The 25952-nt window shown below is 38.6% G+C and overlaps 1 long non-coding RNA gene across 1 annotated transcript in view; it reads right to left on the reverse strand.

The window, feature by feature from the left end:
- Positions 1-15187, reverse strand: part of LOC134299774 (uncharacterized) — a 256229-nt gene extending 241042 nt beyond the window's left edge. The window contains exon 1 of the long non-coding RNA XR_010007027.1: positions 15136-15187. This is a non-coding gene — a long non-coding RNA (uncharacterized LOC134299774). The remainder of the gene's footprint in view (positions 1-15135) is intronic.
- Between the last annotated feature and the right edge of the window lie 10765 nt (positions 15188-25952).

The following is a 25952-nucleotide window of genomic DNA, read 5'->3' on the forward strand; positions in this document are numbered from 1 at the left end:
CTCCGTCCTGGGCCCGGTTCTGTTCAACATCTTTATTAACGACTTAGACGAAGGGTTAGAAGGCACGATCATCAAGTTTGCAGACGACACAAAACTGGGAGGGATAGCTAACACTCCAGAAGACAGGAGCAGAATTCAAAACGATCTTGACAGACTAGAGAGATGGGCCGAAACTAACAAAATGAAGTTCAACAGGGACAAATGCAAGATACTTCACTTCGGCAGAAAAAATGGAAATCAAAGATACAGAATGGGGGACGCCTGGCTTGACAGCAGTGTGTGCGAAAAAGACCTTGGAGTCCTTGTGGACAACAAGTTAAACATGAGCCAACAATGTGATGCGGCTGCTAAAAAAGCCAATGGGATTCTGGCCTGCATCAATAGGGGAATAGCGTCTAGATCCAGGGAAGTTATGCTCCCCCTCTATTCTGCCTTGGTCAGACCACACCTGGAATACTGTGTCCAATTTTGGGCACCACAGTTGAAGGGAGATGTTGACAAGCTGGAAAGCGTCCAGAGGAGGGCGACTAAAATGATTAAGGGTCTGGAGAACAAGCCCTATGAGGAGCGGCTTAAAGAGCTGGGCATGTTTAGCCTGCAGAAGAGAAGGCTGAGAGGAGACATGATAGCCATGTACAAATACGTGAAGGGAAGTCAAAGGGAGGAGGGAGCAAGCTTGTTTTCTGCTGCCCTGCAGACTAGGACATGGAACAATGGCTTCAAACTACAGGAAAGGAGATTCCACTTGAACATCAGGAAGAACTTCCTCACTGTGAGAGCTGTTCGACAGTGGAACTCTCTCCCCGGGGTGGAGGCTCCTTCTTTGGAGGCTTTTAAACAGAGGCTGGATGGCCATCTGTCGGGGGTACTTTGAATGCGATTTCCTGCTTCTTAGCAGGGGGTTGGACTGGATGGCCCATGAGGTCTCTTCCAACTCTACTATTCTATGATTCTATGATTCTATGATTCTATGAGAGCATTGCAGTAATCCAGTCTGGATGTAACTAAGGCATGGATCACCATGGCCAATTCAGACTTCTCGAGGTATGGTCGCAGCTGGCGCACAAGTTTTAAATGTGCAAAGGCCCTCCCGGCCACCGCCGACACCTGGGCATCAAGCGTCAGAGAAGAATCCAGGAGGACCCCCAGACTGCGGACCTGCGCCTTCAGGGGGAGTGCAACCCCGTGGAGCACAGGTTGCCACCCAATACCCCGATTGGTCCCACGACTGACCAGGAGGGCCTCTGTCTTGTCTGGATTAAGCTTCAACTTGTTAGCCCTTATCCAGTTCGACACAGCTGCCGGGTCTGAGTGGCTTCCTTGGAGTTTGGTGGAAAAGAGTAGTAGAGTTGGGTGTCATCTGCGTAGAGATGGCACCGAACTCCAAAACCCCGGATGACCTCTCCCAGCGGTTTCATGTAGATGTTGAAAAGCATGGGGGAGAGAATGGAACCTTGTGGGACCCCACAGGTCAAAGGCCAGGGGTCTGAGCAGGTGTCCCCCAGCTTCACCATCTAGGAACGACCCTCCAGGAAGGAGCGGAGCCACTGCAAAGCAATGCCCCCAAGACCCATTCCCGAGAGCCGCCCCAGAAGGATACCTTGGTTGATGGTATCGAAAGCCGCTGAGATGTCCAGGAGAACCAGAAGGGATGCACTCCCCCTATCTAGTTCTCTGCGGAGGTCATCCACCAAGGTGACCAAAGCCATTTCAGTCCCATGACCAGGCCTGAAGCCAGACTGTGACGAATCCAGATAATCGGTCTCAACCAAGAATTCCTGGAGTTGAGAAGCAACCACTCTCTCCAGGACCTTGCCCAAAAATGGGAGGTTGGAGATTGGCCGGTAGTTGTTCAATAATAATGAATCTAAAGTCGCCTTCTTTAAAATGGGCCTCACAATTGCCTTTTTAAGGCAAGATGGAACATGCCCTTGCTGCAAAGAGGCATTGATGATACCCGTAAACCAATCAGCCAGCCCCCCACTGGCGAGTTTGATAAGCCAAGATGGGCAAGGATCTAGGATGCAAGTTGTCGCCCTCACCGCTCCAAGAACCTTGTCAACGTCATCAGGCTGAACAAGTTGAAACGAATCCAATAAAATCTGACAGACAGGTGCCTCGGTTACATCCCCTGGTTCTGCACTAATGTCAGCGTCCAAGTCGGAGCGAATTCGAGCGACTTTGTCTGCAAAATGATGTGCGAACTCGCCACATCGGGTTGTCAGGTGATCAGAAGGCCCCTCCCCCTCAGGGGGATGGAGGAGCTCCCTGACCACCTGAAACAACTCTCTTGGTCTATTAGTTGCAGATGCAATGCGTAAAGTCGAGAAAGCCTTTCTGGCTGCGCGCATTGCCACGGAGTATGCCTTAAGAGAGGCTTTAGCCCGTGTTCGGTCGGATACACTTCGAGTCCTCCGCCAACGGCTCTTAGGAAACTGTTATTCCATTGCAATTGCATGATCATAGATAGCAGGTATATGCCATAATGAAAACCTTCAATATTTCACATCTGTTAATTTCTGTGATTGCACCAATTCACCAATCCATGGACATCATCAGATGCAGCTACCCCATTTCTACACATTTTTGAAACAGTTTGTACATTCGGAGTCCCACGGAGCCTATCATATGACACAAAACAGTTTCAGCAAATGTCTTTAGTCATTTGTCCATTATGGATTTCAAGCTGATTTTAGATTAATGCTATTTGCAGTCTTCTATGAAGAAAATATTTAAATGTGTTGCTTCTATTTCCATCCTCATGGTATCACAAATGAAAATGAAACAATTTAAAAGGGCACCATGCCAAAAAAACCTCTGGATTTCTTGACATAATGACTTTGCCTAAAGAAAGATGAGGACAATACACTGGGTTTCACAGATATTTTATGAGGCCAGAAAGTATTTGCCTGGAAGATTATACTCATCTTTAGTTATAGGTATCCAATTTTCTTTCAGTCCTTGAAGACATGAGAAAGTTTCAAAAACAATTTTAATCAAGGCTTTGGCTCCAATTAAAGCTTCATTTAACATGCAAGAACTTATTTTTTTCTTTCACAGTATGTGTTACATCTGAGCAGAAGAACCTAGGATTAACAATTACTGTTATCTCGTATCCATGAATATGCCACATAAATCCCCTAAGTTTGTAAAATTCCTGCAGACCTCTGTATAAAAGAAATACAGCTTTGGATTTGCCCACCGGTCTTTAAATTCAGCTATTCATTATAATGAGTATACCTTTTTGACTGTTATGCAGAATAATTTTATTGGCAGTCTGGTTTATTGTCTAGGAAATGGACTCGTATCTGGCTTATGATGTATCTGGTAGAGTAGGCTCCCAATCATAGAAACACATTGGAAAATCTGCATACTTCTTTGTATAATCCAAAGCTTTCCAAACATTTCATGATGGTGACACACTTTTTAAACATTCATCATTTTGCGGCACAGTAATTCAGTGTTACTAGCAAACCAAAAGTTAAACCAACCCCTTAGAAGAGATACGAACACAAACATACATTGTAATCATGAAATGAATAAAGACAAAACATATCCATGGATGATGATGATGATGATGATGATGATTATTATTATTATTATTATTATTATTATTATTATTTTATTTTTGTACCCCGCCACCATCTCCCCAGAGGGACTCGGGGCAGCTTACAGATATAAAACCAACATACAATAATATCAAATACAAAAACACACAAATAAATTTAAAAGACATTAAAAAATCACAATGATTATAAAACACTTGAGAAACACAGCAATAAAAACATAAAATGAGCTGGGCAAAGTGCACTGAGTGGAACTTGTAAACAAGAAGGAAGTTAAGGTGCTACAAGGTCATGGGAAGAGCCTTAAACTGGGGTAAACACTGAGGCTATGTCAAGGAGTTAACCAAGAGGTACAACTGGTCAGAAGAGACTGCTGGTACAAGGGTTTAGTATACAGTGAGCGGTACAGTGGGGGATATTATTGAAGGGAATTATTCTAATGCACCATACTAATTAACACCTTTACTGAGTAAAAATGCATGCAAGTTGGTATAGCTTCTTTCACATAGACTAAGAGATTTCTCATTAGGATGGCACTTGGCTTGCCAGGAGGCCTTTGTTTTGAGCAGCAAGGGAAGGAGTTCCAGCAGATCTTTGCTCCCAGCAAGCCTTTGCAGCTGGGGGGTGCCACCTCCCCTTTCTTCCTGACCTAGAGCAGCCAATGGCATTCCAGCACTTGCATAAGCAGGGTACTATTTGGATCAGCTGCCAGGCTAGGCAGCAGCAGTGCCGGCCAAGGGAGGAGAGCCAGCTATAGATGGGGGTGTACTGAGTGGCAGCCAGCCAGCTATCAGCCATAGGACCATACAGTGATGGCAGGGTGAACTGGTAGAGAAGCCAGACAGGAGGCAAGTAGGATAGTGGCACAATCCCCTGTCAGGTTAAATGTAAAGGACAGAGGCTTGCACAACTCCTGAAGATATACACACAAACACACACACACACACACTTGAGGTTCACAGCCACAGCTTGGGTTCAGAGGGCACCACATGCAGGTGAGAACGTGTGGGAAATGCTCAGGTGGGAATGGGCCTCCCAGTAGAGCTGTGAAGGGGATGAGCAGCAACTCACCCCTCTCTTTTTTATTTAATTTGTTTTTCTTCTCCTTCTGCTCTCTCCTTGACACTTCATTACTGACCATTGTCCTATCACCACTACTACCTCTCTCAGCTTTGCTTGTCACATTTGCACGACACACTAATGTGTCACAAGAGTTTGGAGAGCTATGGTCAAATCAATAAGTATTAGAAGTGTAATATTGGGCAACTAGATATCTCTGTAGCAAGCATATAACTACATATAAAATCAATAGTATAAAAGCTCACAGTTTAGAAGTTGGTGTTTGGGCTTTTTAATGGATACTAAATTCATGGATTAGACAAAAAGAAGGTAAAACATATACAAAATATCTTTATAACTTTCATAATGATTTTCACATTGCCTTTGGTATAATTAAAGGAATAAATAGGAGTGGCTGACAAATATGAAAATTCCCATTCCTTCTCATCAGAAACAATTTGTAACAAAAACAAAAAAGGGAAAAAAAGAATGAAAACAATTTTAAAAATGAGAAAATAGCTGGCAAGGAAAGACCTTACTAACGATTTTCCATTGTAATATTTTACAATGAATAAATTAAAAGTAATGTTTATGACATAATTAGTGTGTAATTTATGAATGCTGACATTCTTTTGTGAGTGCTGGCAACCCCAGATTACATTTCAAGCATACATAAGCAAATTCTTTTGAGCAATTTTTTGTAATTGTTAGCATGTGGGGGGAGGGGGGGTTGGTATGAGAGAATCAAGAAAATATAATTGCTAGAGTGTTGGACCAGAACTAGAAAAAGTTCAAATCTCTGTTTAGCTGTTATGCCTGTTGGATAACCTTGCATCAAGGGCTAATGGAAATAGATAAATGTCATTTTTTACTTTCACTATTTCTTTCACCATGTGTAAGCTGCCTTGAGTCCCCTTCAGGGTAGAGAAAGGCAGAATATAAATAAGGTAAATAATAATAAATAATAATTTCTTCTTAAGTGTCATGTCAAATGCATGAAAAAATCTGTGAAAATTGGTTTATGTTTATCAGACATAACCCTATAGAATTGTAAAACATCAAATTATACAGTGAAAGGGAAAACATTTTATTTATTTATTTATTTATTTATTTACATGCAGCAAATACCCAATGATCTTTTTATGAACCATGGCTACAACCATATTTTCACCAAATTCCCAAAGTGATTTCTCATCCATTTAAGATGGGGATATTCAACAAAAGCAAAAGCAAAGCATTGGTGAGAGAGCATGTTATTGATGTTTTGGCTTGTTTTGATATCATTCTCAGGGGATTTGGAAGTTGTAGTCCAAAATGTAACTTTCCTGAACTCTGGATGAGAAATTGAGTCCTGGGGTCCGAGCTGTGAATATCATTACAAAAACAGCAAACAATTCATGCATCTCTTGTGTCCTCTAAGTCTGAAACACACTAGCTTATAATGGTTCTGAAAGCAAGCCTTATTTGAAAATTGGTCATAATTTTAACTGACATCAACAAAAGAATTATAAAGGTTAGTGGTTACAATTACATAATATCTTGGAGTTTATGTCTTCTTTATTGCTTAAACCTCCATGTTTAAAAGATTCCATTAAACATGAACCATCACTCACAATCATTTGCAGAGCTAATATTAATGTTGTCTCGCGATCTCTTCCAAACTCTTGCATCCAAGATATCATGTTTTATTAAAAATGAAAACTGATTTCAGTAATCAAAGATCATTTAGCCACAGAGTAGCTTTACTTGCAGCAGAGATATTGTCCTTAGAAAAATTATCATAGTGAAACTATCCTTGTACATTAAATTTTTCCTTTTTTAACATGAGCTCATTTCCACAAAGCCATTAGCTACTAGAAAATATCTCTGAGAATGGAGCAATCATATGGTTTCTGTGAAAAGATATTTTATGCTGTTCCTGTTTACTGGAGCTGTTTCTTATTTTCTGGTGATATATTCCAGGAAATCACATTCAGCCTATTTTGAGTATCCACTATATTGGAACAAATCGCTGACGTAGGCCTCATACAAACCGAACATTCAATACAGTTTCAAACCATTATTGAAGATAGTGTTTTCACTGTATAGGTGATTACACAAGAAATTCTAAAATCATTTGAGGCACAGATGATTACACAAACCACAGAGTGCTGAAGTAGTTTTTACTCTATACAGCAGGCAAAGAGGAGGGAGGGGTCAGAACATTGTCCTTCCCATTAGGCTCAGGAAAAAGAAATCTAATGCAGCCTCTCCTACTTGGTGTGATGTTCCTCTCTAGTAACACTAATAACTTGTGTTCCTTGGCCACACATGTACAAGTTTTCATCTGCAATATTGGAAGATATGTTTTATGACTTTGATCCAATATATATTTAGGTGAGAGTTAGCCCCATTGAATCAGCAGAAATAGGATTGTAGAACTGGGAAAGGTAGACTTACTGAAAAGTGGGAAAATGTAGTTTGTAGTGGGTAGAAAACATTATTCAGCCATATGTGTTTGTGTTGTCGAGTTAAAAGTAGATTTCCAGAACGTTAGCTCCTTTTCTGGGGGGAAATGAACACTGGTTCAATTAAGATTCAGATTCCTTTAGCAGAGTTTAAAAGTGGAAGTTCTAGTCTCTTGGGTTTCTTGGGCTGGATCGACACAGCCATATATTCCAGTTTCTGGGTCCAGATTTTCTGCTTTGAACTAGATCATATGAGTCCACACTGCCATATAAGCCTGTTCAATGCAGATAATCTGGATTTCATATGGTAGTGTAAATGGGGCCTCAGAGGTTGCAAAAAACATTTGCGCCTATGGTAAATGAGCAAAAGTCTAGTAAAGATGGGTGAATGCATTGTTGGAAGTCAAGATATATTACCAGTGAATTCAGTCTTTCCATATATTGTCAAAAATGGCACAAAAAAGAGGGGAAATTTAAAAGACTTGGGAGCAATCTAATACCTTCCACAAATGTGGGAAGAGATTTTTACCACCAAAAAACCCCCAGTAAGAGTAAATGTATCCGTTCTATGAAGCTATACATTCTCAGAGAGCATAGAATGCTGAAAGAATTATGAAGGTTTTTTGTTTTTTAATGGAAGGGAGATTATGTGGGCTATTCTGAAAGGGCAGAGAGTATACTTGAGTTATAATCCAATGTTTTTGTACAAGTCCGGTTTCTGTAAATTTTCTACATTCTCCAGTTTTGGCGCAGCCCTCCAAAAGGGTGACAGGAGCACAATTGAAAAGGACGAACATTTCCAAAGATGTTCCTAAAGTATTTATGTTATGGTTGAGCCTTCTGGCTCCAATACTAGGAGACGAGGTCGTAAGACTCCTCGAGAGTCAGACTCTTTTGAGGAGCGTGAAAGGAAGCGGCTCCGGGACTTATTTGCAGAACCAACTGACAAAGACTCCTTTGAGGGTTTTACCGAGGGAATGGAGGAAGAGATGGTTAGCTCAGAGGAGGATGACATGGAATGGACTTGTGTGAGGGAGGATTTGGGTGTCACTGGCAATGATAGCATGGGCCTCCCATGGCGGGTTGCAGGATCGGACCCGTGGACGGGCTGGAGGGATGGAACGGGATCCACAGCTGGGGATGCTGTGGGGCGTAGTCAAAGGCGTGTTAGTTCTGATGAGGATGATGATGAGGAGGCACCTGGAATTAGGATAGCAGCTGACAGCGATGAGGAGTTATGAACTGGCATAAAATGGGGTTTAGAATCAATGGCTAATTGCGTTGGGCAAGGTAATCTGGACGAACGCTTGGGCTCTTGTTGGGGAACTTCCTGAAGACGGGTGTGATTTGTTTGCTGTATACGTAAGTTACCAAGGACACTGGGCATAGACGGCGGGAGGAACTGTGTGGGCTTTTCCTGTGCAACTTGTGTTTAATCTTGATAGCTTGGACCTCCGTCGTCTTTTTGACGGACATTATTGCCAACTCTGGATTGACGCTGGACTGACTGACTGACTACGACTCTGGACTAACCCTTCTGTGGCTATCGGTGGAACTTGTGGAACCTTAGACGTCTGCGTTTGGCTTTCGACCTCGGACCGGATTGGGACCCCGCTGACCGTCGTTACCCTGATTGATGTGCCTGGACCTGGTTTTCGCCCGTTGCACGGAGGAGCAACAGCCCGAGTTACTTCTGTAGCTCTTGAGTAGCAGAGGGGAATCTGCTGCTGGGTTTTGTGTTCATTTTGACCTTTTGTTAACCAGTTTTTGTTTGTTTAATTGCCAGGCTGAAGTAAGCACCTTTGATTTAATCCGGATTAAACTTCTGTTTAATCCGGTTTATTCTTTTGAACTGTTTAAACTCAAACGAAGTTATTTTTGTTACTTTTCACACTGAAGACAAGTGTTTGCCTAGTCCTTTGTTTCCTACGGGCAATTTTTAGTTCTGTAACCTCAATAAACTGTGTTGTATTCTACTTGGAGCGTTCTGTCTTTGACAATTTACTTCATTTTCTTACCAGATCCCAATTGGATTAAGAAGATAGCACTGATTGATTTATACTAGCATAATTAGTAAGTATGTCTATCCCAACATAGACAAAGCTGATTAAAATAAAAATTTAGCATCAAACATTTATGAATTATTAAAAAAAAGTGAAACAGAACAAGTCACTACACTTAGTTCATGCTATATAAAGGTTGGTGTTTGGAAAAACGTTTGGAAAAATAGTTTAAAATTTTCATATTGTATTAATCTGAGCAACAACTGTTATAAAATTAAGAAGGTACATAAATCAAAGATTACATGAAATTACAGGCTAATACTCTATGCTAGAAACGCAAAAGAGAAACAGGAACCCCTATCTATTTATAGTAAGACTGAGCTTCATATAATTTTGTTTAAAGATTAATATTAACAACAGCGTCAAAGGAGTTACTGGAATAGAAATACCTCTTGACCCTAGAACAATTTACTGACATACAAAAGCAATACATAACAGTCACAGAAAATTGTTATATTATATGATAACTCCAGCTAAAATTGCCCATGCTAAGCATTTGCTAAGCATTTGAGGGAACATGAAACTCTTTTCAAATAACTGAATGGGAAGCTAGGAAAAGAATAAGCCATTATGATTAAAGTAATGTATTTTATAAGCCTTGGGTCAATATCCAAATAATCAGCTGCCAGAATTCCTTGGATATTTTTAAATTTTAAAAATAAGGATTACAGGGTCACTTTTTTTTACTCCCTTCAAAATAAATGTAGTCTTTTAAAATGACATTTGGCGTTTGTGAATAGAATATTGGTAGAATAAAGTATATGTTGGTTTTATTCATTGTTTATCTTGAATTATTTATTTTCTCATTTATATATTGCATTGACCAAGTAAATTATAAAAACAAGATACAACATTCAAAATGACAATCAATAAAGCAATATGTTACAGCTATAGCATTATATGGTTATTACAATAATATAGCAAGAATGTTGTCAAGAAAGTAAGCAAATATGAAGAACAGGAGCTGATAAAATCAAACGAAACAAAATTAATCTTGTAAAAACAAAGCCCATCTCAAAATTTTATTAAAAGCTCCATAGAGGTTTGAGTCTGGGTGTTGAGGTTTACATTTTTAAAAAAGAAAACCTACATAAATTAAACAGAACACACTGATGGCTAAGGTGAACATTCAGAATAAATCTGTTAAGTGATTTCAACTACTGCACGAACTGTAGGTTCGAAGGTCCAGCGTGCCAAAATCCAAGATCAAATGAGACACTAATAGGTTGAAGGCAAAAGAAACAGAGGCTTTATTGACTTTAGTCAAAGTGGATGTCAGCATAGTCTGCACTATCAAAACTAACATAACACAGTGAAAATATTTTTAGGATTTTGACAGCATTTCAAAACAAAGGACTTTTGCCTCCCCAAGCCCTGATTGGCTTAGTCCAGGGCCGGCTAGGATCCATATGCAGGTTGAATGAAATACACTGTTTGCAACTGCTACTGACTGACTCTTGGATGTGGCAGGAATTTTAATTAATTGTCATTGCTCAGTTTTAAGTCTTGTGATTGTTTCTTGGTCTGCCTCTCATGGTTGCGTGGAAGGAATGTGGGTAGGATTTAAGTTAATGGGTGCTAATAGCTCTGTTCCTGTCTGCCTGGAGTAAGACAATGGGCCTTGACCAGCTAAACCATGGGTGGCAGGGGTTTTTGGCATGGTTGAGGAAGAGGATTGAGGGTTGGGCAATTTCTGTGACCTTTCAGTCTAAATTCTTTGTTGAGTACATAGAGCTATTGTGGAGGGATTAGGTCTCCTGCCTGGAGGGGATGATGAGGTTTGTCCTGATTTGCATATATATGCTTTATGTAACTTGGGGGTTCAGGCAGAAGATCACCTAAAACTAGATTTCTAGGGGAAAGGTCACTCAGTCTCCATGCCTGGGCACTTCCGGAGTCACAGGCATTGGGGTCTATTTCTGGCTCCCCAGGTTTCGATAGCAGGAAAAAAAAGATCTAATCATTCCCTCCTGTTGTCCTGGGATATTGTTAGATTCCTGCTCTCATCAGCCTCAATAAAACTAATATTCATGGATGACCAAATAATCAGCAACACAAGGCTGGGATACTGCATGAGTCAGCATTTAAACAGACATTTAATGAAGTCATGGCTTTCAAACTTACTAAACATTATAACCATTGCATATACATTTATCACTTATGTGATGGGCAGAGAGAGATTTATCACTGTGTGGCAGCACCCAACAGGTCATGAGAATGTTTGTCACCCAAGCAAGAAGCCAGAAGCTTGAATGGAAAAGAATAATGAAGGAAAGGCTATAAGACAGTGGTTCTCAACCTGGGGTCCCCAGATGTTTTTGGCCTACAACTCCCAGAAATCTCAGCCACTTTACCATCTGTTAGGATTTCTGGGTGTTGAAGGACAAAAACATCTGGGGATCCCAGGTTGAGAACCACTGCTATAGGAGCTAGAGACAGAATAAGAAAGTGATGAGAAGAGCTAGAAAACCTCCATAAAGCTCAGGAAAAAGGTACCCTTCTGTTTTTTCCAGCAGTCCCCCCTGTGGGATTTGTCCATTTTAGGTAGTTACTCTCAGATTATATAGCTTCTATAAAACATGTTGTATAAGTTCTCTCTAATGGACCCTGCTATTGAGAGTTTAAATCCTTTTTTCCAGAGATACCCCATTTCTCCAATTCTATGTTTTTTCCCCAAGTCCCTAGCCCAAGAAATCATGACAAACTTAATTCTATTGTCTTCTAAATTGTAATCTAGAATGTATTTATATACTTTCACAAATATAATATTTGTGAAATTGAAGGCATGGGTCTTCAGGCAAGGATTGACCAATCCCCAGTAACAGGAGTGGGCAACATGACACTTTATTCCTGAGAAAAATAATTAATTTTACACAACTAATTATTTGTGACAAGCCCATTCCAATCTCTGTTCAGAGCAGAAATGTATAGAAATGTGCTGACAAAAAAAATTAACAGCAAAAAATATTTTATCCTAACATATCATAATTCAGATGTTAGCACAAACACTGAATATGAATGGCTTTTGTCCCATGTTAATACTATTATTAATAACACTCTCAGGTTGTTTTGTGAATATGTTGCATATGGGATAATTAAGCAATTGCTTTAAGTGAGGATGCTTAGAAATTGCTACTCTTCTTCCTTAAATATCTGCAAAAGGCATTATAATCACATGTGTTTTTGTCCCCCTGGAGTCTCTGAAATCCCACAGCAAATTTGCTGTTTTATCCTGCTTTGTCCTTCTCCATACTGTTCAGAGATCCTAAATGATTGGGATTATAATTATCTATGGATCTAAAGCAGGTTCATATGGAGGATGGGATTCGTAAGAATGGTATGATGGGAGTGGGCCCGAGGTGCATTTTGATGCACCAAGACATTTGAACACCCAGATTTCCACTTCAACTTTAGCAGTACATGTGAGCAGACAAAGTCCTGCATAAGGTTATGATTTCATTCCATTGGTTCTTTACACAAAACACTATCCAAACAAATCTGCTCTATTTGAGACATGGCTTCTGTTTTGAGACCAGCAAATAGTGGCTATTTGCTGCATGCTTAACCAGAGATATATATATATATATATATATATATATATATATATATATATATATATAAAGAAAGTCGCACAGGCAGCTTAGTATGTAGGAGAGCTACTGTGAAATAATATGCGCACAATTTCCATCTTCATTTCCCAGAAGCACATTAGAAAAAGAGGTGCTATTAACCAAAGATTTCATGCTCCAAATGAGTGTCTAAACCTGAAGCTTTACTGTTACGCAGTTCTTTAAAAAGTTTGTCTGTACTGGGTTTTATCAACCCCCAGTCCTGCGTTTCACGGTACGTTTTACTGCCTTGTCTGCAGCACTGGAATGCAATGATATCATCAGCTAGGGACTCAAGAGGATTCTGTGGTCTGTCAATCTCGCCAGTTAAACATTTTTGTTCATTCTAGCATTTCTTATAGCAATATCATTTTCTCCCTCATGCAGGATATGCCAGTTTTCAAATGTTCAGACACATAAATAAAACACCAGATTAGAACAATATAATCACCAGTCCCTTCCATTTCATAATGGCACCTTTAAATAAAAAAGCCCACCATGCCTGGATAAACAAAAGTGCAAAAATATTCTGGTTATCCCATAGCTGTAACAACCAGACCTGAATTTGAGATTGAGATGTATTCCAGATTTCCTCTCTCACTTGGAAGATATGTAGACCTCAGCACCTTTTTGATTATTGTAGGTTACATAAAACAAGGCATAACATGACATGTGTCACTTTTTAAAGTTCCATGTATTTTTTTTTACAACTACAGATCCCATCCTAAATACCTCTAGCTATAGTGGGGAAAGATTGCTGTATAATGTGCTAGAGAATCTTTTTGCTCATTACAGAAAATATTGAAGAAGAACACTACCTTTTCCAATCCATGAACAAGCACGTCAAAATATTGAGAAAGTATTTCATATGCCAATGAAAATGGCTGCCACAACAGTGTGCTATAGAGGTGTAAATATTTGTTTAGTTTATTTTCACATATGAAAAGGAACAGGTTCAACATATTCATCCTGCTTGGTGGGATTATGTGAAGGGGGGGGGGGGGCACTGTTAACTGCTATCAAGTCAAGTTCAGCTGAGAAACCTGCAAATCATTTTGTCATTATCAGCCCTGGTACGTGTTCTCGATTAAGGGCTTCCTTAATTGAGTCTATCCGTCATATCCTGCTCTCAGGACGCAGACAGTAAGGGGCAGAGCAGTAGGAAGCATCAGCTCCTGGGTCTGAAAGTTTATTTATTTATTTATTTATTTATTTATTTATTTATTATTTACGGTACTTTTACCCCACCATTCTGAACCCTGGAGGGGACTCAAGGCGGCCTCACAACATGGCAACGACTAAATGCCTTTAAAACAGAGTACAAAAACAACAATTTAATTAAAATAAAATATTAAAATACAGTTAAAACAAATTAAAACATTTAACTTCATACATTAGTTGCATCTTCCAGCAGCCACAAAACCTGGAAGTCAAAATACCAGCTTCTGAGCCTGAAAATAATAAGGCTCAACAGCCACAAGACAAAGTCACAGAGGTGGTTCTCAACCTGTGAGTCCCCAGGTGTTTTGACCTACAACTCCCAGAAATCCCAGCCAATTTACCAGCTGTTAGGATTTCTGGGAGTTGAAGGCCAAAACATCTGGGGACTCATAGGTTGAGAACCACTGCCTTAATGGAATGCAGGCAAGAAAGGTAGGGCCTCATAAGATCCCAATGCCTTTATCAGAAACACTTGGCAATCAGGACACAGCTGCAGAATGCTGCCAGACTTTAAATCTAACAGCTGTAGCCCTGGGAGTTTTGTTGTTGTCAACTAACCTTTGTAGAGGCAGCAACTACCCAGCTCTAAATCTTTGGCTTTGGTTTCCTGTGTGACCTGACCATCATGGATTTCCCCCAGGAGGGCTCCTTTGTTTGATCACTTTCATGTGGATCTCTGACTGCTTAATCTAGCGAACACACTTTTTGTTCTGCTGGTAATTCTGGGTTAATTTTGGGGGAGGGGAAATATACTACTGATTCTATTTGTCAACTGTTGCAAGAACCCCTGACCTGCCTCCCACAATAGGACACTATCCATCTGAAATTAAGACTTCCTCTTTTTCTGCTGCCTTCTACCTTACCATTATTCCCTTTTCTAGTGATCATGGTTTCTCATGATGTATTCAAAGTACAACAGTCTTTGTTTGGTCATCTTCCTTCTTGCCTCCCTCCCTTTCCTTCATGCACTTGTCACCTAGTGACAGCCACTTCACTCCTTTTCTTTTCCAATGACATCACAGAGGGCCACTTCACCTACGTAGCTGCAACCTTTGTGGTACAAAGACAAACAGACATACACACTTTGAATTTTATATAGATATATACAGGAGCGGCCCTAGGTTTTTCCAGGCGCCCCCCACCCGAAATTGCACCCCCATCCAAAACTTACCACCGACGGTGGCGGCGGCGACCATTGGGTCGCTCGCTGCGGAACCAGGAAGTAGCTTGTATTCTCACGAGATCTCGCAAGATTTCCATGAGATCTCACAGAAATCTCGCGATATTTCATGAGAGCTCGTGAAATATCGTGAGAATACAAAATACTTCCTGGTTCCGCGGCGAGTGACCCAGTGGTCGTCGCCGCCGCCACCCGCCGCCACCGCCTGCCGCTTCGGGTGCACCCAGGAAGGCGCTGTGCCTGAGGCAGGGGCTTCAGCGGCGTCCATGAAGAACTGGGCCTGGATATATACTTATTGTTTGCTTTTTGATTTTATGAATGGTCCCAGTAGTAAATGCATACTTGCATAATGGTACCTTTTATAAAATTGTACAGCTGATGGGCTACAACTCCCATCAGCCTCAGACCTAGTCAGGCTGCAACTCCCATCAGCCTTACATCTGGCTAACTGAAACACCAATCACCTTCAGATCTGGCAGGGCTTCAACTCCCATGAGCTCTGGATCTAGTTTGGTTGCAACACATGGCTCTCCTCCTAACAGGTCATATGGCTCAGTCTTCTTGTTGGTTTGTAACTCCCATCATTCCCGGCCTCTTAGCAAAGGGGTAAGGATGTTGGGGCATTTGGCAGCCTGGCAAGAAGACTCAGCCACCCAGCCAGTTAGAAAAAGAGGCACACCTTTGGTCTTGGTTGGGAATTACATGGCTCTTCTAATGTAACTGGACTGCAACTTCCATCAACCTCTATCAGGCCTCCCTCCAAACCCTGCCATTGTTTTAAGTTGGATGATGAAAGGATGTGTACCAAGTTTGGTCAAGATCCATCATGGGTGAAATTCACATGACTCTCTGTGACTGGACTGCAATTGCCATAATCTTTTATCATATCTCTCCCTCCCCCCAAACACCAACCATATTTTAAGTTGGGTTACGATAGATATGTATACCAAATGTGGTCCAGGTTCATCAAGTCATGTAGGAGTCTTTGTATAATAACAGCTGGTAAACTGGCTGGTAAACTGGCTCTCACAGGTTGAGAGCCACTGTAATGTTGTTCTCTTTCTTGTCATGTTACCACATCTGTGGAACTACTCCCTATCTGGAATGATTGGCAAGCTGTTGACAAGCCATGATGACAGCAATTCCTGGCAGCACCATTTATTGCATTCTGGGAATGCTAATGGCCCTGGGGCCATATTACAACATCCCAAAATAGGCATTTATGGCAACATTTGCAGTTGCCTTCCTTGTTATTCTTTGACATATACATTAATAGTTTTTTCTTAATAAATAGCCATATGTACAGGTGTGCCTTTTCTGAATGCAGTTGCTCTCAGTTTTTGAAACACAGCTTTAGTTTTTTGATTTTGGAGCATCTGAACAGAAAAAGCATTTCAGGGCCTGTAGCAAAAGTATAAAGATTCTGAGTTGGCAGATTTCTCTCCATAGAAATATGTAGCATTTTTTTCTTAATTAAAAACAAAAAATAATAGATTGTAGTCTATAGGAAAATAGAAAAACAGCCTTAAGGCATACAATTAAGTCATTTTCTATTAACAATTTACAGGCCTGGGACAGTATTGTTGTGTGTTTTTTCCATTTTAATAACAATTCATCATAATAGTACCTTCAATATATTACATCCCAGAATAAAATTGAAACTATTATTAAATATTCATGAATATACATATTCTTTGACTATGTAGAAAAGACACTACAGTTGCTTGAACAGAAATCCAATGGGAATAAAAATTTAAAGCAAAATTGATTTAACTGTTTGAACAATACAACTGAAGTTTGGAGGAGTTTATTAAAATTTCAGTTAAACTAGAAAGCTTTTTCTCAGGAGTTCATCCTATCTTTACATCACTGGCCCATTCCTGTTCAACCAATATTCAAGGTGGATTTGGAGGTTATTACTTGATTCGGCATTTGACACATGTTTGGAGCAGGTATAAAGTATTGAAGGAAAGTAAATTAATTTCTCAGTGGTTAGATCACACATTCCTGTTCAGACTTATTTCATTTACTGGATGAACTTTAAGTAGTGAAATAAACAAACTGAAATATTTTTTAAAAACTTTTAACTGCATGTGCTTTACATCTTTTATGCTATGTAACAGTCACAGAATCACATATAACTAAATTATTATTTAGAAAAAAAGCAAATTCCCTTCACTATTTAGCTATTATGTTAGCTGTGCGTTCTTAGAGCTGGAAAATATAAAAATGGTAGTAAGCACACCAAAAACTTTCAGGCAGGACATTAGGTTACCTCTGTACGAAATGTGAAGACTTCACTTAGTATAAAACATGGTAGCCAAGTTGGTTACTATCACATCTGGGAGTGATCTTACTATACCAATATTAAAATCATTCCTTTGCTTGCCAATTAGTTTCCAGGTAAGGTAAAAATATTGTTGTTAACTATTGAAGCCCTACATGGTTTAAATCTAGGTTACTTACAGGATCACCCTCTCCTGTATTATATGTCCCATACACTCAGGCCCTCTGGCAGATATTTGCTTCAATCAACCAGTCGTAGGTTGGCAACTATCACCCAAAGGACATTTTCTTCAGTCATCCCTAGACTGTGAAGACATCTGCCAGACAATATTCTCCAGCTGAATACACTGTGAATTTAAAACATCATTAAAAACTAGTCTCTTCAAGCAGGCCTACCTAGATCATTTTAAAATTATGAATTGTAAAGTTTGGATTCATTTATTAAGTATTGCTCTTATATCTTCTTTTATACTAGTTTTATATGTTGTGTTTTATTATTTCCTTCCTCTAGGTTAAGGTAAAGGTAAAGGTTTCCCCCTGAGATTAAGTCTAGTCGTGTCCGACTCTGGGGTTGGTGCTCATCTCAATTTCTAAGCCAAAGAGCCGGCGTTGTCCGTAGACACTTCCAAGGCCATGTGGCTGGCATGACTGCATGGAGCACCGTTACCTTCCTGCCAGAATGGTGCCTATTGATCTACTCACATTTTCACGTTGCACCACTGGGGGCGTCCTTCCTCCACCTATAGAAAAAAGTGGGTATTAAAAATATTATTCATGAACTTCAGGAATAGCTCTCATAAAATTATCTCAGATGGTATCCTACTCAATGAGCTTGACTCAATAACCTAATAGCAAATGCTGGAAAATAGCATGAGTACGGCAAATGTGCTTTATAGTTATTGAAGGAATGAAGTTATGATTTTTAAAAAGCACCAAATATGCTAAGACATTTTTTGTTGTTTAATATTGTATTATCTAACATTCAGAATGTATGTGTATTGGGATAAAGAGAGAGAGAACAATATACTAGTAATTTGCACATTATAAATCTAGGTATATCAATTATAAACCTGCCCATGAACTTATAGTTCATTTCTAAGTCTGAACAGTTTTCACTATTGATCAAAATGCTTGACGCAGTCCTACCAAAGGGTGGTGTCATGTGTAATACCAGAAATAGGTCAGTATACTTCAGAATTTGTATCTTGTTGTGTGCAATATAATATAAATGAAGCACTCATATTCTATTAGAAACAGATGCAGTTTTGTGTAACCTATACTGATTAGGCCTTTCAATTAGTTTTCATTTTAGACTCTTCAAAATTACTTTTGACATTTTATTCACTGGCATAGCAATCACAGGTCATTTTGAGTGACCCATAACTAGGTTCTTGCCAAAGAAATTTAGGATGTATTCTGTTTTCCCCTTTGGGAGATTTGAGGTTGAGAGTAAAGGTTGTCCAGGAAAGGGTAAGTAAAAATTCCACAGAGCAACTCTCATGAGACGATTTATGTACAATAATTCACTCAAAGACTAACATTTAAAAGAATGTTTGGAGCAGAAGTAGGGAATGGATAGCTACACAGATGCCTACAGACTGCAGGTCCCACAAGCCTTCATCAATTGATTATGCTGGCTGGGACTGATGGGAATTATAGTTAAACATTTGATGGGCTACAAATAGCCTATCCTATTCCTGACAGAAAGAGCAACTAATTATGTTCTTCACAAAAAAATTATATACTTTCTGTAGCCCCATCTTAAAAATAGAAATGTAAATAAAGGAATTGCTCCTGAACTCTTAGGACCTCTTCACATAGCCCTTTTGGGCCATGCCATTTCGCTGGCAGTTGTGGATGAAAGGGAGCAGCTTGTGCTTGCCATCATATTTCCATTTCTTATTTATGGTTGTAAAAGTTGGACTGTTATGAAAACTAATAGGAAGAAAATCAACTAAATTAAATTGTGGTGCTGCAGAAGAGTTCTAAAGATATTGTGGACTAATAAAAAGATAAATATATGGATCTAAGATCAAATCAAGCCTGAACTTTCCCGGGAAGCCACACTGACTAAATTGAGGTGAATGGGTAGAAAGCAATAGTAAAAGAGGAAGACTGGATTATAGCTGGATGTGGATAAACTCAGTCAATGAAGCCATAGTCCTGAATCTGAAGAACCAGAGCAGGGCTGTTGATATAAATTGAAGTCAACTTGTTGGCAATTGACAACTAAAGAGTCTCTCCATTTCAGTAGTCCCTTTAATTCAGGGATGGGAAGACCAGAGCTAAGTATTTGTTCATGCTTTCCCTGCTCATATGTTATTAGAAAGCAGAGTTTAAATACCTGAATAGAGCTATAGAATTAGCCCCCACCACCACCACCACCCCACCCCCCATCCATTATCTTCACTGTAATATATCTTTGTATTTCTTTTAAATGTTCAACAAGTCTGTCATAAAAACCGCTTTGCCAACAGTAGAAATATATAAGTTAGTTAATGTACTCTTAGAACTGGAATATTTTTAAAAGGGTGTTTCAATGATCATTTCAGTAACTGTAATATATAATGTAATCTACACTTTCTAAGACTTTTACAGTCATGGAAAATGTCATTAAATAACCAGTGCTAGAAATGTCAGTGAAGCCATGCAAGTTTATGTGCTAATCTTAATGGCTAAATTTATGTAGTACTACATCAACGTGAGTGGAAGTATAGTTCTGGCAGCAAGTGTGAGATTCCCTCACCTGCATTTACTAGGGATGTGTGATCCATTTAAAATAGTTCAAAAGACATTACAAACCTGGAGGGCACTGGCACTTTGTTTCTAAAGTGTTTCTAAAGTATATTTAGTGAAAAATGTCATTACTATTACGGGTATAACGAAATTTTGTTACAGTAATTACGCATGCGCATAATTACTCTAATTGGGGAAACTTCAGGGTATCCCATTTCCCTCATTTTTAAAGCTATTGGGGTGAAACTTGCTACAATGGTAGAACACATTTACCATTGGTAGCCCACCAAACTTCAGAATGTTTCACTTATCCACAGATTCTTGCCAAATTTTCAAAGTTTTTATAAACAAAAAAATTAATAATAAATATCTGTTCCTAGTTTCAAAGTGTTATTTCCTGTTTAATTATGTAGTCCTTACTTTGAAAGTAGTTATTCCACACCAGAAACTTTGCTTTTGTGACAGGAACTTTGCTAAATAGTACAATATTGACAAATGTATTGGAACTCTGGCTGGGAGTGGCTACAGACCGATCTCCTCTCCTGATTGGTACTTTCTGATGATAATGCATACTGGGAAATGTAGTTTAGGGCAGAGCTTTTTGAATTCTTTGGCATTGGGCTCCCCCCTTCCCAAAATGCACTCCTCCCTCTTTTCATGGCTCCTGATGCTGATATGCCATTAATTCCAGGGAGAGGAATGGCAAAGCAGGCAGGTAGCCTTTTGGCTTAATGGCTTTGCTTTCTTGTACTGAATATGAATCTGACTTTGGGAGCCTTCTAAGATTTACAAAATGAAAACAAAAAAGTATGGGCTAAGTTTCAATTCTTAAATATTTGGTGTGGGCTGTGGAAACGTTGGGTATGGCTTCCAACTGACAAAACCTCCGATTTCCTACTTCCAATTTTTTTTCACATGCCTAGTATTTACTGTTATTTGCCAGCACAACTATCAGAGACACCTTACCAAGAATGAATCTATCACTCTCAAGTACTAACACATATACCAAGAATTTGAACATTGTTCTAGATCTGTTCACATTACAATAATCTATCTATATAACATTTTGATGTCTAATTGCATTTTCTCTTTACAAAACAAAAATAATAGGGCTGGAGAAAGAGGAGCAGTCTATTCCAGTTTTGGTGGTTATTGCTTTGTTTCTCAGATGATTCATATATTTTTTAAAAAAAATAAGTGCAAATGTGTCAACTGACCTTAAATGGACAAGGAATTGTTGTGAAACTTACCATTTCTACTCTACATACATTTGTAAGTAAATATCATAATTATCCTATCCCTTTGTTAGTATTCCCTTCAGGTAAGCACAAGACTTCTTTCGCAGTGTTTCTTGGGAAGAGCTCAAGAATGCCCCCCAAAAATATATTTTTGCACTTAAATATGAAAAATATGCGGTGGTTGGACCTACTATTTTGATGGAGCATTGCTGTTGTAATGATAACTGATGAGAAATCACGACGGTGGACATATTAATTTAGATTTTGTAGCTCTTATTGCTTTGAAAATAAAATATCCCAAGATCATTGATAAAAAGCCTTAGTATCATTCAATTGGAAATGGTGGACAAATTGACCCATTTAGTTTAAGCCAGCTTCATATGTTTCTATATAATGATAGTGTAAGATTAGATTAATGAATTCTCTTTGACATCGAAACAATTCTTCATCAAGAAAAATAGATATTAGGAAGACAAACTTTGCCTTTTCTATGATACCCAGATTTCTATAGGATTCAAGGGGTTCTATTTCTTCTCTTTTTTTTTTCAAGAGTATCCAGACACATTACACTTTAAACTGATACAATTTAGCTTTAATTTACTGGATTTATTGAAAAAATGAACATACAAATTCTAAGACTAAGCCAAGGTAATTTATTGAAAATGTCAGAAACAAGAACTCAATTACCTCTGCCTAGTTTTAAATCAAAATAAAACATCTTCTACATATATTTCAATATATAGGTAACAGTATCTTCCTGAATGTTGGAAGAAAGAAATATTTATGTGCTTTATTTTGTTTTAAAGATATATGGTATATGATAGGTATCTATGAGATTTTCCTGCATTCTTTCAGCATTTGAACCTATGGAAGTTATAACTTTCTCATTCATCTTCATATGATTTGCTCAAACAAATTTTCTTGGTAATTTGTTCCCTGCAATATAAAAAGTGGTGAAAATCTTGAATCGTGTCCTCAGTAAACATTCAAGATAAATATATGAAGTAGCCACAAACCCAGGTATAGAACTGGAGGAAGTCAAGTCAAGTTTAGAAATAAATAAGTCAAGAAAACAGTACAACAGATAACAGGAAACTTTATCTAGGTGCCTCTACTTAAATTGCTCCCTAGTTTCACATATTCACATCTGCAAACATTCCTCAATTCCTGCAAGCTCCTCACTTGAACTGGTGAATGATGGAGCTCACATGGTGCTTCTTCAATCCAACATTCCCCAAAATATTTAGAATGTGCTGTATTCTTGGTGGCCAAATAGTCAATTGAACCATTTTAAAATGCTGCATTTTAAAACCATACAACACATTTTAAGCACGTAAATAACAAATGCAAAAAAAAATAGGATTTCCATATGCGACAGATTTACACTCATTATAGCCGTTTTATTATTCACTGTCAACAGCAAAATGACATAGATTGAATTCATTTTATTTTTCTCCTAGAAAGTAAAAGTATTTTTATAGATCCCTAGCATATAGTTCACCCAATAACTGAACCCTGTCACAGATGTACTTTAACTACAGAAGTATTTCTCAACAGAATGTCTGAGTGAGTACTCTCTGAGTTTTAAAACAGGCCCTATGAAAGCAAAAGCAAAACATTATCCCTATATCTACATGACTTGAACTTCAAGAATCGTCTATGTCTTTATGCAGTTTCTCATAGATAAAGGTAATTATACGATTGATTTCAACCTTCCTTAAAGGCTGAAATCGTATGTACATTTATTGAGAAATAAACCTCATTAAATCCAGAGGAATGCTGCTTTTAAAAATTTTTGTATTTTAACCTATGTCTTCACATTAAACACTGTGTTTCCATGATGGAGCATTGTTTCTATATTTTGATAAACCATCTATATTTGTCACATATGGGTTGATTCAGTTTACCTACTCCCATCCATCAAACTGATTCCAAGCACCTGATAAAAGCATACAGAACTACATGTATTTGATGAAAAAAAAAAAGAGCTGCTACTATGTTTTACCTGCCTATTCCTGGTATCCAGTGCTGAAGCTTCAAGATGATTTCTCCTAATGGTTTCACACAGATGCTAAACGGCATGGAAATTTGGAGGAACTTGTAATATAGATATTATTAAACCGAAGAGCAGTTTCCCATCACCATTTTCTGGAATCCCCTAATTAAATAGGAATAGAATAATTTCTCACAACAGCTGTTTGTTCTATGATTTATGGTACCAAGGACTGCTGGAAAGAGGAGGAAGAGCAACATGGACAATTTCCCCTGTCGTTTTCTCACATGGCTCACCTGCCAAACAATGGAAGGTGTTGTTGTTGTTGTTTATTCGTTCAGCCGCTTCTGACTCTTCGTGACCTCATGGACCAGCCCATGCCAGAGCTCCCTGTCGACCGTCACCTCCCCCTGCTCCCTCAGGGTCAAGCCAGTCACTTCAAGGATACCATCCATCCATCTTGCAATGGAAAGTATTTTAGTTCAAATATAAGACCATATATCATACTGAAGTCAGACAAATCATCTACTTTGAAGAAAGGACACCACTCCCTCAAGCATTTTGTCATTTAAAAAAAATGGGTTGCCACTGAATGATAGAAAAATTAGTAGGGCTCAAGCAGAATTTCTTTAACAATTGACAACTTTGAACTTAGCAGTGACAGTGACAATACTAGTTGGCAAGTTACATATTGCACTACAACTTCAAAAATCACTATGAACTATCTAGCCTACAGAACCCAACAGGTATTTATGCATGAAGATGTATTTACAACTTGGAAACTTCTTTACATGAAACAAACCAAATTAAATTCTCAAAAATCATTTGTATTTTCAGCAATAGCTACAAACAAATGGAGATGTAATGATTGCACTGTACCGCAAACAGAAAAAACCTTAAATGTACATTCCAGTTTGGTTTACTAGCTGCAAACCAATAAATAGGAAACTACTGAAATTGTTAATATCCCCAATGTTAATTTTATAGCTATGCTTGACTGAAAGACAGATGGACAAAAATAGGTTGTATTCATGTTTTAATAACTTTTCTAAACAATTATTATAGCTACTGTATCATGGAAAGCATTGTTGAGGAGATGCTAGTGGAAGGCATAGCAGTAAAACTAGTGCCCAGTAGTTCACTCAGCTAAGCTCTGAAGCAACATCCATGGAAAGAGCTTTTAATTCAACCTGCTGAACAAGTGCTAGTTCCTTTGAGCAGGCTGAGGAAGAGCCTATTCCAACTTTTGTGGACCTGAGAAAAGAGAGGCCTCAGCTATGCAGGTCAATGAGATTAGTTGTAAAGAGAGCCAGTGACAGGTAACATCTCTACAGTCCCACCCCACTGATAAGCAGCAAAAACTGTCAGAGCCTAACAGATACTGAGATGGAGGAGCATATAGAACTGTATTGAGAGAGCATTATACTCTACCCTGATTGATGTATGATCTTGACCAAGTTATGGATGAGCTGCTACATTAAGGCTACACAGAAATGAAAAGATCATTCTAGGAGGAAGTTCATTGAAAGGCTACATTTAAGCCACCTGTACATGGTGCACATGTAGGAATGAAATGTCATTGCTTAGATTTATCTACACTGTATGTATAAAGAATATAGCATATGGGAGGGAGATGCAGGACAAAGAAAAGACATATGTTCAAAATGCAAGAGCATCACTAACCACTGCAAGCACAGTAATGGTCTAGTGCAAAAGTGACAGCAGAAAATTGAATGTAAATGTGGTTTTATAGGTCTGCCTGTTTGTCTTTGAAGAACAAACAGCTTTGAAAATCTGGTATCCAGGTATGGATTCAAGGATAGTATTCCTTCTTGGGCAAAAGAGAACAGGAAGTGAATTTATATTTCCTAGGCCTCTTCCTTTCCTTCTCTTCACTCGTATCCCTAGATATGTTATACATCATTAATCTTCAAACACTCTCCCGTTTAATATAGAGCATCTAATCAGGAAATGCAAACCCACAAATACTATTTACACTTATAATCATAAACACATTTGCTCAAATGAATGCTTGTTGGATTTCAAGTATGTGTCCTTATGATCTCTGTCACAGCTTGATTCTGTCTTACAATAACAATTTAATTGACCGATGGCCAGGATGAACTATGAACTTTAAATGAATGCTCGGCAAATTGTTTTCAGTCATCTTTATATATTTTCTGCACTCTGACTGCTCATTCCTGGTCATCATTGCAGCTGAGGTTGAAAAATGGATCAACACACAACTGGACAAAGGCCAGTTCTGTCACTTCCCACATTCAAACTTTGTCTATTGATAATTTCATTAAAATATGAATATATTCATTCTAATATTAATAATTGAAACATTTATATCCCATCATATATCTAGGGATTTCAGGAAACTGACAATGAAATAAGGTTAAACAGTTAGAAACATCACAAAGTAATTTATTTACTTGAATCTAATGTTCACCTTTTTTTTTTTGGCTAAATTACCTTCCCAAAATTAAAGTGCACATTAGATTCATGTAATGTGGTGAATGCCTTTTGGGTTTCAGGGTTATGAAAATTGA

Source organism: Anolis carolinensis, chromosome 5 (assembly GCF_035594765.1).
Source record: "Anolis carolinensis isolate JA03-04 chromosome 5, rAnoCar3.1.pri, whole genome shotgun sequence".
NCBI lineage: Eukaryota > Metazoa > Chordata > Lepidosauria > Squamata > Dactyloidae > Anolis > Anolis carolinensis.